Source organism: Tupaia chinensis, unplaced genomic scaffold (assembly GCF_000334495.1).
Source record: "Tupaia chinensis unplaced genomic scaffold, TupChi_1.0 Scaffold000119_2, whole genome shotgun sequence".
NCBI classification, from domain to species: Eukaryota; Metazoa; Chordata; class Mammalia; order Scandentia; family Tupaiidae; genus Tupaia; species Tupaia belangeri.
The window spans coordinates 2,442,678-2,455,234 of NW_006159586.1; the positions used below are offsets into that span (position 1 = coordinate 2,442,678).

The following is a 12,557-nucleotide window of genomic DNA, read 5'->3' on the forward strand; positions in this document are numbered from 1 at the left end:
GGCTGTGCTGAAGATTAACGAGATGACCTCAGGGTGGGAGTGGATGCCCCAGCCTGGTCCTGTCTGAATTACTGCCTAAAACGAAAATCTAACCTCACCTTCCTGGGTCATAGAACACAGTCCAATTTGGTCAAATAGCAAAACACTATCTATAATAACCAAAAAATAAAACTACCGTTACTACGAACCCTTGCCACATGCCGTGATGTATACACACCTTCTTCTTTGATCATAACAACTTGCTGAGATATGTCCTATTATTTCCCTATTTTATAGAGGAAACGGAAGCTGAGAGTGATTAAGTGGCCCAAGGTCAAGTGGTTATAAAAGGTGAAAGCAAGATGCAAACCCAGTCTGTCTGACTCCGGAGCCCGGCCTTGAACCAGCTGCATATTATTAACTTTCTGTCTCCTCTTCCCCTTGGCTGGGCCCCTCCCCCTGCTAATTCTCATTGCTTGGCTCTTGCCCTCTGCCCACTGGGAAAATCCCCTTCCTGGCCCTCTTCCCATCCGAAGTGCAAGCAGGCCTGGTCCCACCTCTCCTGTGGATCTATCCCTGTCACTCAGCTTTCAAGCATGCCTTTTCCCGGAACAATTGCTCTGTCTGTGTTATATGTCTGGCTTGTTTTGGATTTTAATCTTATACTGACATTTCTGTTTAAAATGTGTCTGTCTTCTGAACTAAACTGTGAGGTTCCATCAGCCTCTATTAAGGTCCATTTTTGTGTGTGCTTGTCATTCATGATCTCTAACTTAGATGTCATTCTTGATATTTAACTTGAGGGGACTTCAAAAAAAAAAAACTTGTGGAGAAATGAAACTAAAGCATGAGTTTATTCTGGTGCAAAAAATTTGAAATCTACACATAGTTTTTTCATAATGCATATTTTCTGTGACTTTGTTTTTGGTTTAGTTTCTGTCTTTGCTATAGGGCATATGGACTTGCCAGAAGAGACAGAGAAAAGGAAAATAAGAAATCACCTCCCATGGTGGATGGCCACAAAATAATCCCTTCTCCTGTCGGGGTTTTGGGTGCACACGCCCATGTGCCCTGTGTGGTTTTCAGGCCAGGAGGTCCAGGACTTAAACTGCACCGCTGGCCATGTGGGAGTCCAGTACCTTAACCTCCATGCCACCTGCTGGTCTTCCATCTTTCTGAAGACTCTTCATAGGTACTTAACAAATATTGGGTTAAAAAAAGTTTTTAAATGATTTTTCAAATACTGTCTGTAAATACTTTTTTCTTTTTCTTTTTTTTTTTTTTTTTTGAGAAGTTTTCGCTATAGGGCGCGTGTGCTCGCCAGACAGACAGAGAGAGACAAAGAGACAGAAAGTGAGAAATCACCCTCCGGGGGGATGGTCACACTGCAATCCCTTCTCCATTCTCCTCTCGGGATCTTGGGCACGCACGCACACGTGCCTTGCGTGGGTTCTAAGCCACCGGGTCCGGGACGCGAACTGTGGTCGACTACGTGGGAATCCAGCGACATAGCCATTACGTTAACTGCTGGTTCCTAGGACTTTTTTCTTTTTAAGAATTATTTTATGGGCCCGCAGGTGGCGTGGTGGTTAAAGGAGCTGGACTCCCACATGGCTGACCATAGTTTGAGTCCCTGATCTGGTGGCTTGCTTTCTCACTCTCTGTCTTTCTCTGGTCAAACTAAAGTAAATAAAGTCAAGCAAAATAATTATTTTGCTTGACTTTATTTATTTATTTTAATTTGATCAGAGAGGGACAGCATGAAAAAGAGAGAGAGAGACAGAAAGCAAATGAGAACACAAGCCACCAGATCTGGAACTCAAACCACAATCAACCATGTAGGAGTCCAGTACTCTTAACCACCACACCACCTGCTGGTTCCAGGACTTTTTAACAACACAAAAAAAGTTTTAAATTTTAAAAAATGACTAAAATAGAATAAAAAAAACTACCTCAACTATTATAATTACACATAATAAAGCACTTAAGATACAAAAAATTAAAAATGCTAGGGTAGGGGCTGGTAGGTGGCGTGGTGATTAAGGATGCTGGACTCCCATATGGCCAACTGTGGTTCAAGTCCTGGACCTGGTGGCTTGATTTCTCACACTCTCTCTCTCTCTGACCAAACTGGAAAATAATAATAATACTTTGTTTTTGGTTTAGTTTCTGTCTTTGCTATAGGGCATATGGACTTGCCAGAAGAGACAGAGAAAAGGAAAATAAGAAATCACCTCCCATGGTGGATGGCCACAAAATAATCCCTTCTCCTGTCGGGGTTTTGGGTGCACACGCCCATGTGCCCTGTGTGGTTTTCAGGCCAGGAGGTCCAGGACTTAAACTGCACCGCTGGCCATGTGGGAGTCCAGTACCTTAACCTCCATGCCACCTGCTGGTCTTCCATCTTTCTGAAGACTCTTCATAGGTACTTAACAAATATTGGGTTAAAAAAAGTTTTTAAATGATTTTTCAAATACTGTCTGTAAATACTTTTTTCTTTTTCTTTTTTTTTTTTTTTTTTGAGAAGTTTTCGCTATAGGGCGCAAGCCACCAGGTCCAGGACTTGAACCACAGTTGGCCATATGGGAGTCCAGCATCCTTAATCACCACGCCACCTACCAGCCCCTACCCTAGCATTTTTAATTTTTTGTATCTTAAGTGCTTTATTATGTGTAATTATAATAGTTGAGGTAGTTTTTTTTATTCTATTTTAGTCATTTTTTAAAATTTAAAACTTTTTTTGTGTTGTTAAAAAGTCCTGGAACCAGCAGGTGGTGTGGTGGTTAAGAGTACTGGACTCCTACATGGTTGATTGTGGTTTGAGTTCCAGATCTGGTGGCTTGTGTTCTCATTTGCTTTCTGTCTCTCTCTCTCTTTTTCATGCTGTCCCTCTCTGATCAAATTAAAATAAATAAATAAAGTCAAGCAAAATAATTATTTTGCTTGACTTTATTTATTTATTTTAATTTGATCAGAGAGGGACAGCATGAAAAAGAGAGAGAGAGACAGAAAGCAAATGAGAACACAAGCCACCAGATCTGGAACTCAAACCACAATCAACCATGTAGGAGTCCAGTACTCTTAACCACCACACCACCTGCTGGTTCCAGGACTTTTTAACAACACAAAAAAAGTTTTAAATTTTAAAAAATGACTAAAATAGAATAAAAAAAACTACCTCAACTATTATAATTACACATAATAAAGCACTTAAGATACAAAAAATTAAAAATGCTAGGGTAGGGGCTGGTAGGTGGCGTGGTGATTAAGGATGCTGGACTCCCATATGGCCAACTGTGGTTCAAGTCCTGGACCTGGTGGCTTGATTTCTCACACTCTCTCTCTCTCTGACCAAACTGGAAAATAATAATAATAATACATAATGTTAAATAAAGTAATTATTTTTTTAAATGCTAGGGTAATATGTCAAAAAAGGTGTGAAAGCACACTCATATTCACTGACTGGGTCTTTACTACTCCTGCAATTATGTTATTAATAACAAATTAACAAATGTGAAAAGCACTCAAATTCCAGAGTGTGGCATGTGGGCCCCTGACGTGTGTACCACGGCGAGCCCCTGGGATGTCAGAAAAAAGCACTGTATAAATGCATGAATATATTACTGATAATCACTTTTCTTTTTTTGGAGAGGTTTTTGCTATAGGGCATGTGCACTTGCCAAAAACACAGACAGAGATACAGAAAGTGAGAAATCACCCCCTAGGGGGGATGACCACGCTCCAATCCCTTCTCCTCCATTCTACTTTTGGGATCTTGGGCACTCACGCACACGTGCCCAGTGCGAGTTTAAGCCTCCAGTTCAAGTCCGGGATTTGAACTGTGGGCGACTGCATGGGAGTCTAGCAACATAGCCATTATGCCAGCTACTGGTCCCAGTGATAATCACTTTTGTTAAAAACAGGCAAAAATCTAACTTCTCCTATAAAACAGTAAACTGGGTCAGCAGGTGACATGGTGATTAAGGTGCTGGACTCCCACATGACCAACCACGGTTTGAGTCCCAGCCTGGCCTTGAAGGTCACACCAGGGGTATGTGTGTGAGTGCTCAAAATTCCAGGAGGAGAATGAAGGAGAAGGGTAGTGGCCATCCCACTGGGGGGTGCTTTCTCACTTTCCCTCTCATTTTCTCTCTACAGAGAGCACATATGCCCTATGGCAAAAACCTTTACAAAAAGTAAACTTCTCTAAGAACAAAAAGATTTTGAATCATTAGTAAAACATTTTTAATTACTTCGAAACATTTATTTCATCTTTAGGCTATCATTAACAATTTTATTTTGGTGAATATATCAAATACATTAAAAAATAGTCAGTAGGTAAACAAACATGTGCAGATGAGTAACTAAGACCTTTTGCGACCAATGAAGTAGATGAACTAGAAGCATTGTTCTATGCTGGCTCTTTGCACTTGGGCAAGTTACTTTGCCTCTCCCAACCTCAATTTCCTTCACTGTAAACTGTTGCCATGTCAACCAAATGAGACAAAGCATAAAAAGTTTTTCACTGGGACCAGCAGATGATGTAATGGTTGTCACTGAACTCCCGCAGAATCGACCATGGTTCAAGTCCTGGACTCAGTAGCTTTAAATTCATGTCAGGTGCATGTGCATGCATGACCAAGATTCCAAGAGGAGAGTGGAAGAGAAGGGATTGTGGTGTGGCCATCCCCCTGGGGTGTGGAAAAGTCTACACCTGACCTCATGCAGTGAAAACACTGCAATACAAGAATATTGTGGAAAATTATCCTCGGTCTATATAATGTAAGATGTATGAAGAACTTTCAAAAACTTTACGGAAAGTGAATATAACTTTTTAAAAAACTATACATAGATTTCAAAATTTTTAAAAATTGTCAGCGAGTGCAAGCCCTTGCCAGAGAGACAAAGAGATACAGAGAGTGAGAGAGCTAGAAAGGAAGCACCTCTAATTGGGTGTGGTCATACTATAAACTTTTCTTCATTTTTCTATCCTGTTCAGATTCTTGGGCAGTCATGCACACCTGTCTGGTGTATTTTCCAAACTGCCAGGACTGGGATTCAACTGCAGTTGGCCATGTGGGCTTTGGCTTCTTTAACCAGGAGACTTATAGGGACCAACCCTCAAAAAGTTTTTTGTGCCAAAATATACTCATACTTTAATTCTGTTTTTCCACAAACTTTAAAACAAATTTTTTAAAAGAATTACTTTGTTTAACTTTATTTATTTATTTTAATTTGACCAGAGAGGGAGAGAGAGAGTAAATGAGAAAGCAAGCCACCAGGGCCAGGACTTGAACTGCGGTCAGCCACACAGGAGTCCTTTAACTGCCATGCCACCTGCCAGCCCCTCCATGAACTTTTGAAATCCCCTCATATATAAAGCCCAAGTGAATTTAGACTTGGATCCCATCCCCAAGATACTCTATCCCACATATGAAAATATTCCATGACCTAAAAAAATCCAAAGCTCAAATACTTCCCAAGCATTTTGAATAAGGGATAGACAACTTGTATTAATTGCTCAATTAATAAGTTAGCCATTAGTTTCTGGAAAGGGATTTAGAAGCTGTGGAAAGTTCAAGGGCAAATTATTTTGCAGATAGTTCAGAGTGAGACCTGAGCAGACAGGAATTACAAACAGATTGAAAAGGGAGACATGTGAGGACAGGGAAGGGCATCTCTAGGTTGAGGAGATTCTCTGCTCGAGGGGTCAAAATGGCCTAACTACCTTCTCTGCACCACTTTCTTTCAGGCTATCCTAGATGTGAGTTTTTGTATTACAGAAATCAGAAACCCAAGCAACGTAGGCCAAATTGAAGGGGGTTACAGTAAGGATAGAGGTATCCGGGTTCTGAGAGAGGCGGAGGAGGACATCTTGCCATGAGAATCAGCAAAGCTGTTACAGGAACTGAGGCGACTCTGGCCATCTCGGGCTCTCTTTCCTCCTCTCTTTTCCGCGGCACTCCCCACCTCTTCCTTCACTTCCAGCACCTGGTCCACTTTGCCACAGCCTTGACCTGAGGAGCCGTCAAAAAAGGAACAGGCATTTCTCAGATTTTTAATAAATCGTGTGTGTGTGTGTGTGTGTGTGTGTATAGTATAGTATAGTTTTTCAGAACATGCATATAGTATATAATTATCAACTCATGGTCACAGACATGTTCTTCTTCTTCAACACTGAACATTATATTATTATGTTATGTTATGTTATGTTATGTTATGTTATGTTATGTTATGCACAGTTGATAACAGTTCCGCTAGGATTTTGTCTGTTTTGATTTTTGGAAGTATTCATATATAGCGACTAGTCTTCAACACTTTTTCTTTTTAGAATTTTAAAATTTGATTTAATTTATTACTTTTTAAAGAACGATTTATTTCATTTTATGTATCGTTATTATCGTTTTTTAAAATTTTGATACAGATGCTCACCAGAGAGAGAGAGAGAAAGGAAAGTGAGAAAGCAAGCCATCAGTTCTAGGACTTCAACCGCTGTTGGCCATGTGGGAGTCTGGTGCTCCAAGAGCCATACCACCTGCTGGTCTCATTTTTTTTCAATTTGCTATAGGACATGTGTGTTCGCCAGAGAGAGAGAGAGAGAGAAAGTGAGAAAGCAGGCTGTCAGGTCTGGGCTCAAACCAAAGTTGGCAAATTTAGCACCTTAACCACCACTCCACCTGCTGGGCCCATCGACAATACTTTTTGTTTTGCTGTGGTACACCTTTGGATTCTTGCAAGAATCATCTGATTGGCTCAGTTCAGCTGATGAAGCCAGAACGACTCAAGTCTAGCATCGCCGATGGTCCTTTGGCTGGGGTGTGCATTTCTGGTCCAATAAGCTTTAGGCGCCCCTCCAGGGTGAGAAAGATTCAGTTTTTCTAGACTGTTCACCTGGCAAACAAGAAGCTTGTCTTCTGCAAAATTAAGTAGCTAAAAGGATGTATTTTAAGTGGTTTAATTCCAACCGAGCAGCCAGGGTTTGTAACACTCTTTAAACAAAGCCCAGAAGTCCATGGGGGAACCTAAAACAAGAAGATCTTGTCTTGCAAGATTCAAGGACAGTCAGTGAAGCCTGTGAATCATCAGACATTCCTCAAGGCCTTCAGGGTCCAAGGTCACACCTCACACACAGGTCAGTGACATGAGCACCTTATCCACAGCCTTGACCACAATGGGGGCCTGGGCAAAGATATAGCCCACGTCTTTACAGAAGACGTCTTTATTTATTTATGTATTTATTACTACTATGAGAGAGGAAGACAGACACACACTCCCACAGGGTCTTCATGCTGCAACCCAACCCCTAGCCTGAGTCAGCCACGGTATGTGTGCACCCCCTAGCATGCACAATAAGACTTTGAGATGGGAATGGGGCCTTCCCACATGGTGTCAGCATCATGGAGTGCTTTGTTATTTGGCCGTTGTGGCGCAACAAGATAGTGAATTTCACTTAAAAAAAAAAAGAATTATTTTTTATTTAACTGTATTTATTTATTTATTTATTTTTAATTTGATCAAGGAGAGACAACGTGAGAGTGAGAGAGAGAGGGAAAGTGAGAAAGCAAGCTGCCCGGTCAACCATGGGGGATCCCAGCACCCATGACCACCATGCCACCTGCCAACCCCGAGATGGTGAACTTCTTAAAGGCAGAACTTCAAATTTGAAGATAATCTTAGCGATCATAGGATCGAATGCTCTGATTTTAAACACAGTGTGGAAACTGAGGCCCAGAGAGAGGAAATGTCTCAGCAGAATAGGGTCAGGTGGGACCTGAAAGCTCATTTCACGGATCTGTTCCCCATCACACTTTGGCATGCCTTTGTGTGGCCTGCGTCCTATAAATATTCATTGGTTTACTTCTGATTTTGATTTTGCCTTTCTCAAGTTCAACATTCTCTATTTTTGTCCCTTCCTTCTCTATTAATTTGAACCATGGGGGATCACTCTGCATCTGCCTTTTAGGCATTGGTCTTTGGGACTGGAAGCTGAGCTGAGGCAGTGGTGAAGTTTAACCTGGTTCTATCAAGCCATTATCTCTCCAGACCAACACCACAGGAACACAGCACAGACTGCATATCAGCAATTTCCTTCCTTCTGCGATGTCAGTGGCCACCAAATTGCCCTGTGAACCCACTCTCTGGCTCCCAGTGAAAGTCACTATTTCTGCAACCCTCCCTGGCCAACGCTACATACCTGGGATTTGGCTACTGCAAACGGTTGTCCAACAGGAAGTTACAAGGTGATCTAGTCCCACTACCTTCTTTGACTATTGCAGCCTAATTAGAAGTCCTTCCTTCACTTAAAATCACTCTCATGCAGTGAGGCACTCCATTCGTTTTCCCATTACCTTCTGCAAGTCAGCCTGGTCTGCTCAGATCCTGGAGACAGACAGCTCCCTTCCCCCAGCACTCCCGGTGAGCTCCCACCTTGACTGAGGGAGGCAAGACACAGGGAGGGCAGCAGAGAGAGGAAATGGGAAGAAAGGCAAGATTTTTCATTTTGCTGCTGTCTTACTAGGAGGAGCATCTGCTTGAGACAGAAACTTTCTGGTTTTTCAATTTTAGGCTGTAAGGTGACAAGGCAGACAAAAGCAACTCCTGGCCACTCAAATGCTGCCATGGTTAAACGGATGCCAGAGTCATTGCCCCCCAGGAATCTGCAGCTCATTAACTCTGTACCCAGCAGCTCTTCTTACCCAAGCCTGGAGGCTGGACTTAAAGATCAATTATAGAGCAGAGAAGGAAGGACACAGGACAAAGGCCAAATAAACCCCAGGCCTCCCACCCTGAGGAGCCTTGGTCTGAGGGATCCACACAGCCTTCTTCCCAAAGTTCCACCTAAAATGCCTACCTCAGAGTGGATGGGTGCCACTCTGAGAACTCTCAGAAAGGGACAGAAATGCCAGGGTGGAGGAGAAGAGAATGACAAGAATGTCTTATACGTTAATGAAAGCTTATGACCTGAAGGTAGAGAGCCAGGTTCTGGAGAAGCAGCAGATAAGCAGGTCTCTTGCATTATTCATGACAGAGCACATATGTGTGCACGTGAGGAAGACAGAGAGGAAGAAAGGCGCACCCCGGTCACGCCGCCATCCCCTTCCTCCAGCCCTCCAGCATGTAGGACCTTGGGCACTTGCATGTATGTCTGACGTGTTTCAGGCTGACCAGGTGGGGATTTGAACCCCAGTCACCGTGTGCGATCCAGCTTCTCCTGAGAGTATGCTGTCCCCGCTGTCCCTCTCTCATTACCACTGAGCCATGGAGCAGGCCCGGGGGAGGATAGTTTTTTGTTTTTAACTTTATTTATTTATTTATTTATTTATTTATTTATTTATTTATTTATTTATTTATAATTTGACCAGAGAGGGACAAAGTTAGGGGGGGGGGAGTGAGCAAGTAAGCCGCCAGGTCTGGGACTTGACTGCGGTTGGCCAAGTAGGAGGAGTCCAGCATCCTTAACCACCACCTCACCCACTGGTTCCCCAGGAGGCAGTTTTGATGGGCAGGGAGCAGAATGCGGGGGTTCAGGGCACTGCCCAGAGAAGGCAGCCTGGGTGGGGTAGGTGCTGTGGGGGTTCTTGGGTACCAGGATAGGGAGGAGGAGAACATAAACCACTGTTAGCTGGTGGGAGTGAAGAGAGATAGGTCAGTAGGAGGTGATGACTAGAACTGGGCCAAAGTTCCTTGAAGACAAACCTAACTTACTTCACACATTAGGATGAGTCATCTTGGGAACTCTCCCTGCAACACCAGCTCTGCCTGCCTAAGTGTGGAAAAAAAAAAAAATGCAGGGCTCATTCTCAAGGGCCAGAAAGACCCTGGGACAAGGAAGGGAATGAGCCATCATTGGGCACTTTCCATATGACAGAGCCACGGTAAATGTAATACATTAATATATCATTGCCGCTGGTTTTCACAAGGCCAAGGAAAGTTATTGAGTAAGCCACCCAAGGTTACCCTGTTTGGAGGTTAAGTAAGCTATCCAAGGTCACGGCCAGGAAGTATCAAACCCAGAGGTCAGGCTGACCTGAGAGTCTGCTGTCCCTGCTGTCCCTCTCTCCGAAGGCACACATCGCAAACTGGGGTGTGTGCTGTTTCACACGCCGCACACAGCTCAGCCTCTCCTCACCTCTGGGGGTGTGAATGAAAGCAAAAGGAAAGCCAAGACCTAGACAATCCCATTCTTGTTTCCTTTGCAGGTGGTGTGCCTGTCACAAAATGTGCAAAACGGGCACAAGGTAAGTAAATGGGAATTTGTTGGATGGATACACCCTGGTGCGATCATTTTAGGTTTTGTAAACCCAGGGGATTGTCCAGATGTTAAAGCCTACAAACAACGCAATGCTGAGCCAACGAGGCATAAATGCCAAGAGAGGCAAAGCAGTGGGAAGCGTCAGGTGCGCTTAGACATGTTCCTTTGGAGGGCGGAGGGAAAGGAGGCTAGGCCTGGCACCCGGACAACTGGCTTCTGGTACCCACTGTGCTTCTTCCAATTCATGGCTGCAGATGAGTTGCTTACATCTCTAGGCCTGCTGCCTCCTAGAAGGGAAGGATGGGCCCGCCATGCCCTTTGATACAAGAATCAAGTGAGTTGTTCTGCAGGATGTGCGTGTGAATGCTGCTTTGCTGTCCCTTCATGACTTGGCTTGGCTCAAGAGGGGCTCAAGCCTAGAAGACAAGCTTTCCACACTAAACAAAAGTCCGCCTACCTGTGTGCCAAGCCCCACCTCTCTCGGAGGTTGGCCAGGCTCCTCCTGTCTTCGAGACTCGCTGCCCAGCTAGTATCCCTTTGCTGCTCTATTTTCCACCCCTAGCCAACAACCTGCCTTCTTTTGCCCTGCCAAATTTCTGAGACCTTCAGAATTAGCTTTGTTCTCTCTCATCTGGAACCGTTATACCTTGTTGCCTTGTCAGCTGCTTACCCTTGCCTTTACCTTTGTCCGTAAACAGTAATTCTTTGTTCCAGTACCACTGTCTTCAGGAAGCCTTCCCAGACCCTCTCTCACCCCTATCCACCCTTCATGGGGGTTGGCTGGCCCTGTGGGGGAGGAGGGCTCATATCACTTTGTGCTTATCCTTATGTTAAATGTTGATTTATTCCCTCTAATTGTGTTGGCTGTGGTCCCTATACTAGACTTTAAGGGCACAGACTGAGGGTCTTATCTGTCCAGGCATTCTCAGATGTGGCTGGTCTGTGGAAAGTGCTCACCAAACATCATATGAACCTATTAAGAAATAGATTTCTAGGGAACCAGCAGGTGGTGAGGAGGTGGTTAAGAAGCTGGATATGCCCACATGGTTGACTATGGTTCGAGTCCTGGACCTGGTGGCTTGCTTTCTCACTTTGTCCCTCTCTGTCTCTCTCTGGTCAAATTAAAATAAATGAGTGAATAAATAAAATTAAACAGATAATTCTATTAAAAAAATAGATTTCTATAACAGTTATACTATGTCACATAGTTCTTGCAATGAGTTTCTAATCCTTTTGCTTTGTGAGGCATAGATTTTATATTTCTCTAGGCCTCCCTGTGCCGAGCTCAGATTTAACCAAAACCTTGGTGATATGGTTAAATGATTATGGAATTATCCACTGCATTGAATCCCCCCACCTGCCATGTCCCAGCCCTTAGCGCGGCCAATGGAAAATTAATTGGCTGCAAAGTGCATATCTAATTACAACATCCCGCCCCTGCCACAAAGATACTCAAATGTTAATTATAACATATGCATTTCAATAACCGGCGATGGCATTTAATGCAGCATTAATAACGCCACTCCTCCTCCCCCATACACAAAGCTCCCTTTTATCTGCCATTAAGACAGACTTTGCACTTTAAGTACGGAATTCCTCATCCTTAAAGCTTTTCGGACCCCAAACCACCGTTTCCAGCAAGCTTGGACAGCGCCTAAGCCCCCAGTTTTCCTACTCTATAGAGGTCCCACCCAGGGTCGCGCCAGCGTCAGAGGTGGCTGAGCGGCGGGTTTCGGTGTCGCTATCGTCAACCTTCCCTGCCGCTCCGGCTGCATCCCCCGCGTCCCAGTGGCGCCCGGCTCTCCAGGGCCCGCCATCCCGGGAAAGAAAGGCGAACTACATTACCCAGCAGGCCTCCCGACACCCTCTTTCCTTTCAAGCCTTTGCACGTGGCCGGAGGGGAAGGCGGGGCCTGCACGTCACTCTGAGCCAGAAGTCGGCTCCCCCCGAGGCTGGTCCTCCCTTCCCTTTCCCTGCCCCCTTCCCCCAACCCCGACTCGGGCTTAGCGCGGCGGCCAGAGGAACCCCGAGGTGAGCATCTCCTCGTCCGTCCTCCTCTTTAGACCTCTCAGCTCGCCGATCGATTCGGGGCCCCGGGAGGAGCGCTGCGTGACGTGCGCGTGCTTATAGATAAATCCGGGAAAACCGCCCCAAACAATTAGCCACCTTCCCCCTCCCTGCGCCTGGGCCAGCCGGGCGTCCGCACCCATCCTCGGTCCCCTCCTCCCTTCTTGGAGGACTGCACTCCACAGTCTTGCCCCCTCCCTGGGTTCCTCCCGTCCTCTCCCCGGTGCTGCGCCCGGGGGGGGGGGGGGGGCCTTGGGCT

The 12,557-nt window shown here is 44.9% G+C and overlaps 1 protein-coding gene across 4 annotated transcripts in view; it reads left to right on the top strand.

Moving 5' to 3' along the window:
• Nucleotides 1-12,164: 12,164 nt before the first annotated feature.
• CTIF (cap binding complex dependent translation initiation factor) overlaps nt 12,165-12,557 on the top strand; it is a 340,395-nt gene continuing 340,002 nt past the window's right edge. For all 4 annotated transcript variants that reach the window (XM_014586243.2, XM_014586244.2, XM_014586245.2 and 1 more), the window contains exon 1: nt 12,165-12,262. The gene's annotated coding sequence lies outside the window, so the exon portion shown is untranslated. The remainder of the gene's footprint in view (nt 12,263-12,557) is intronic.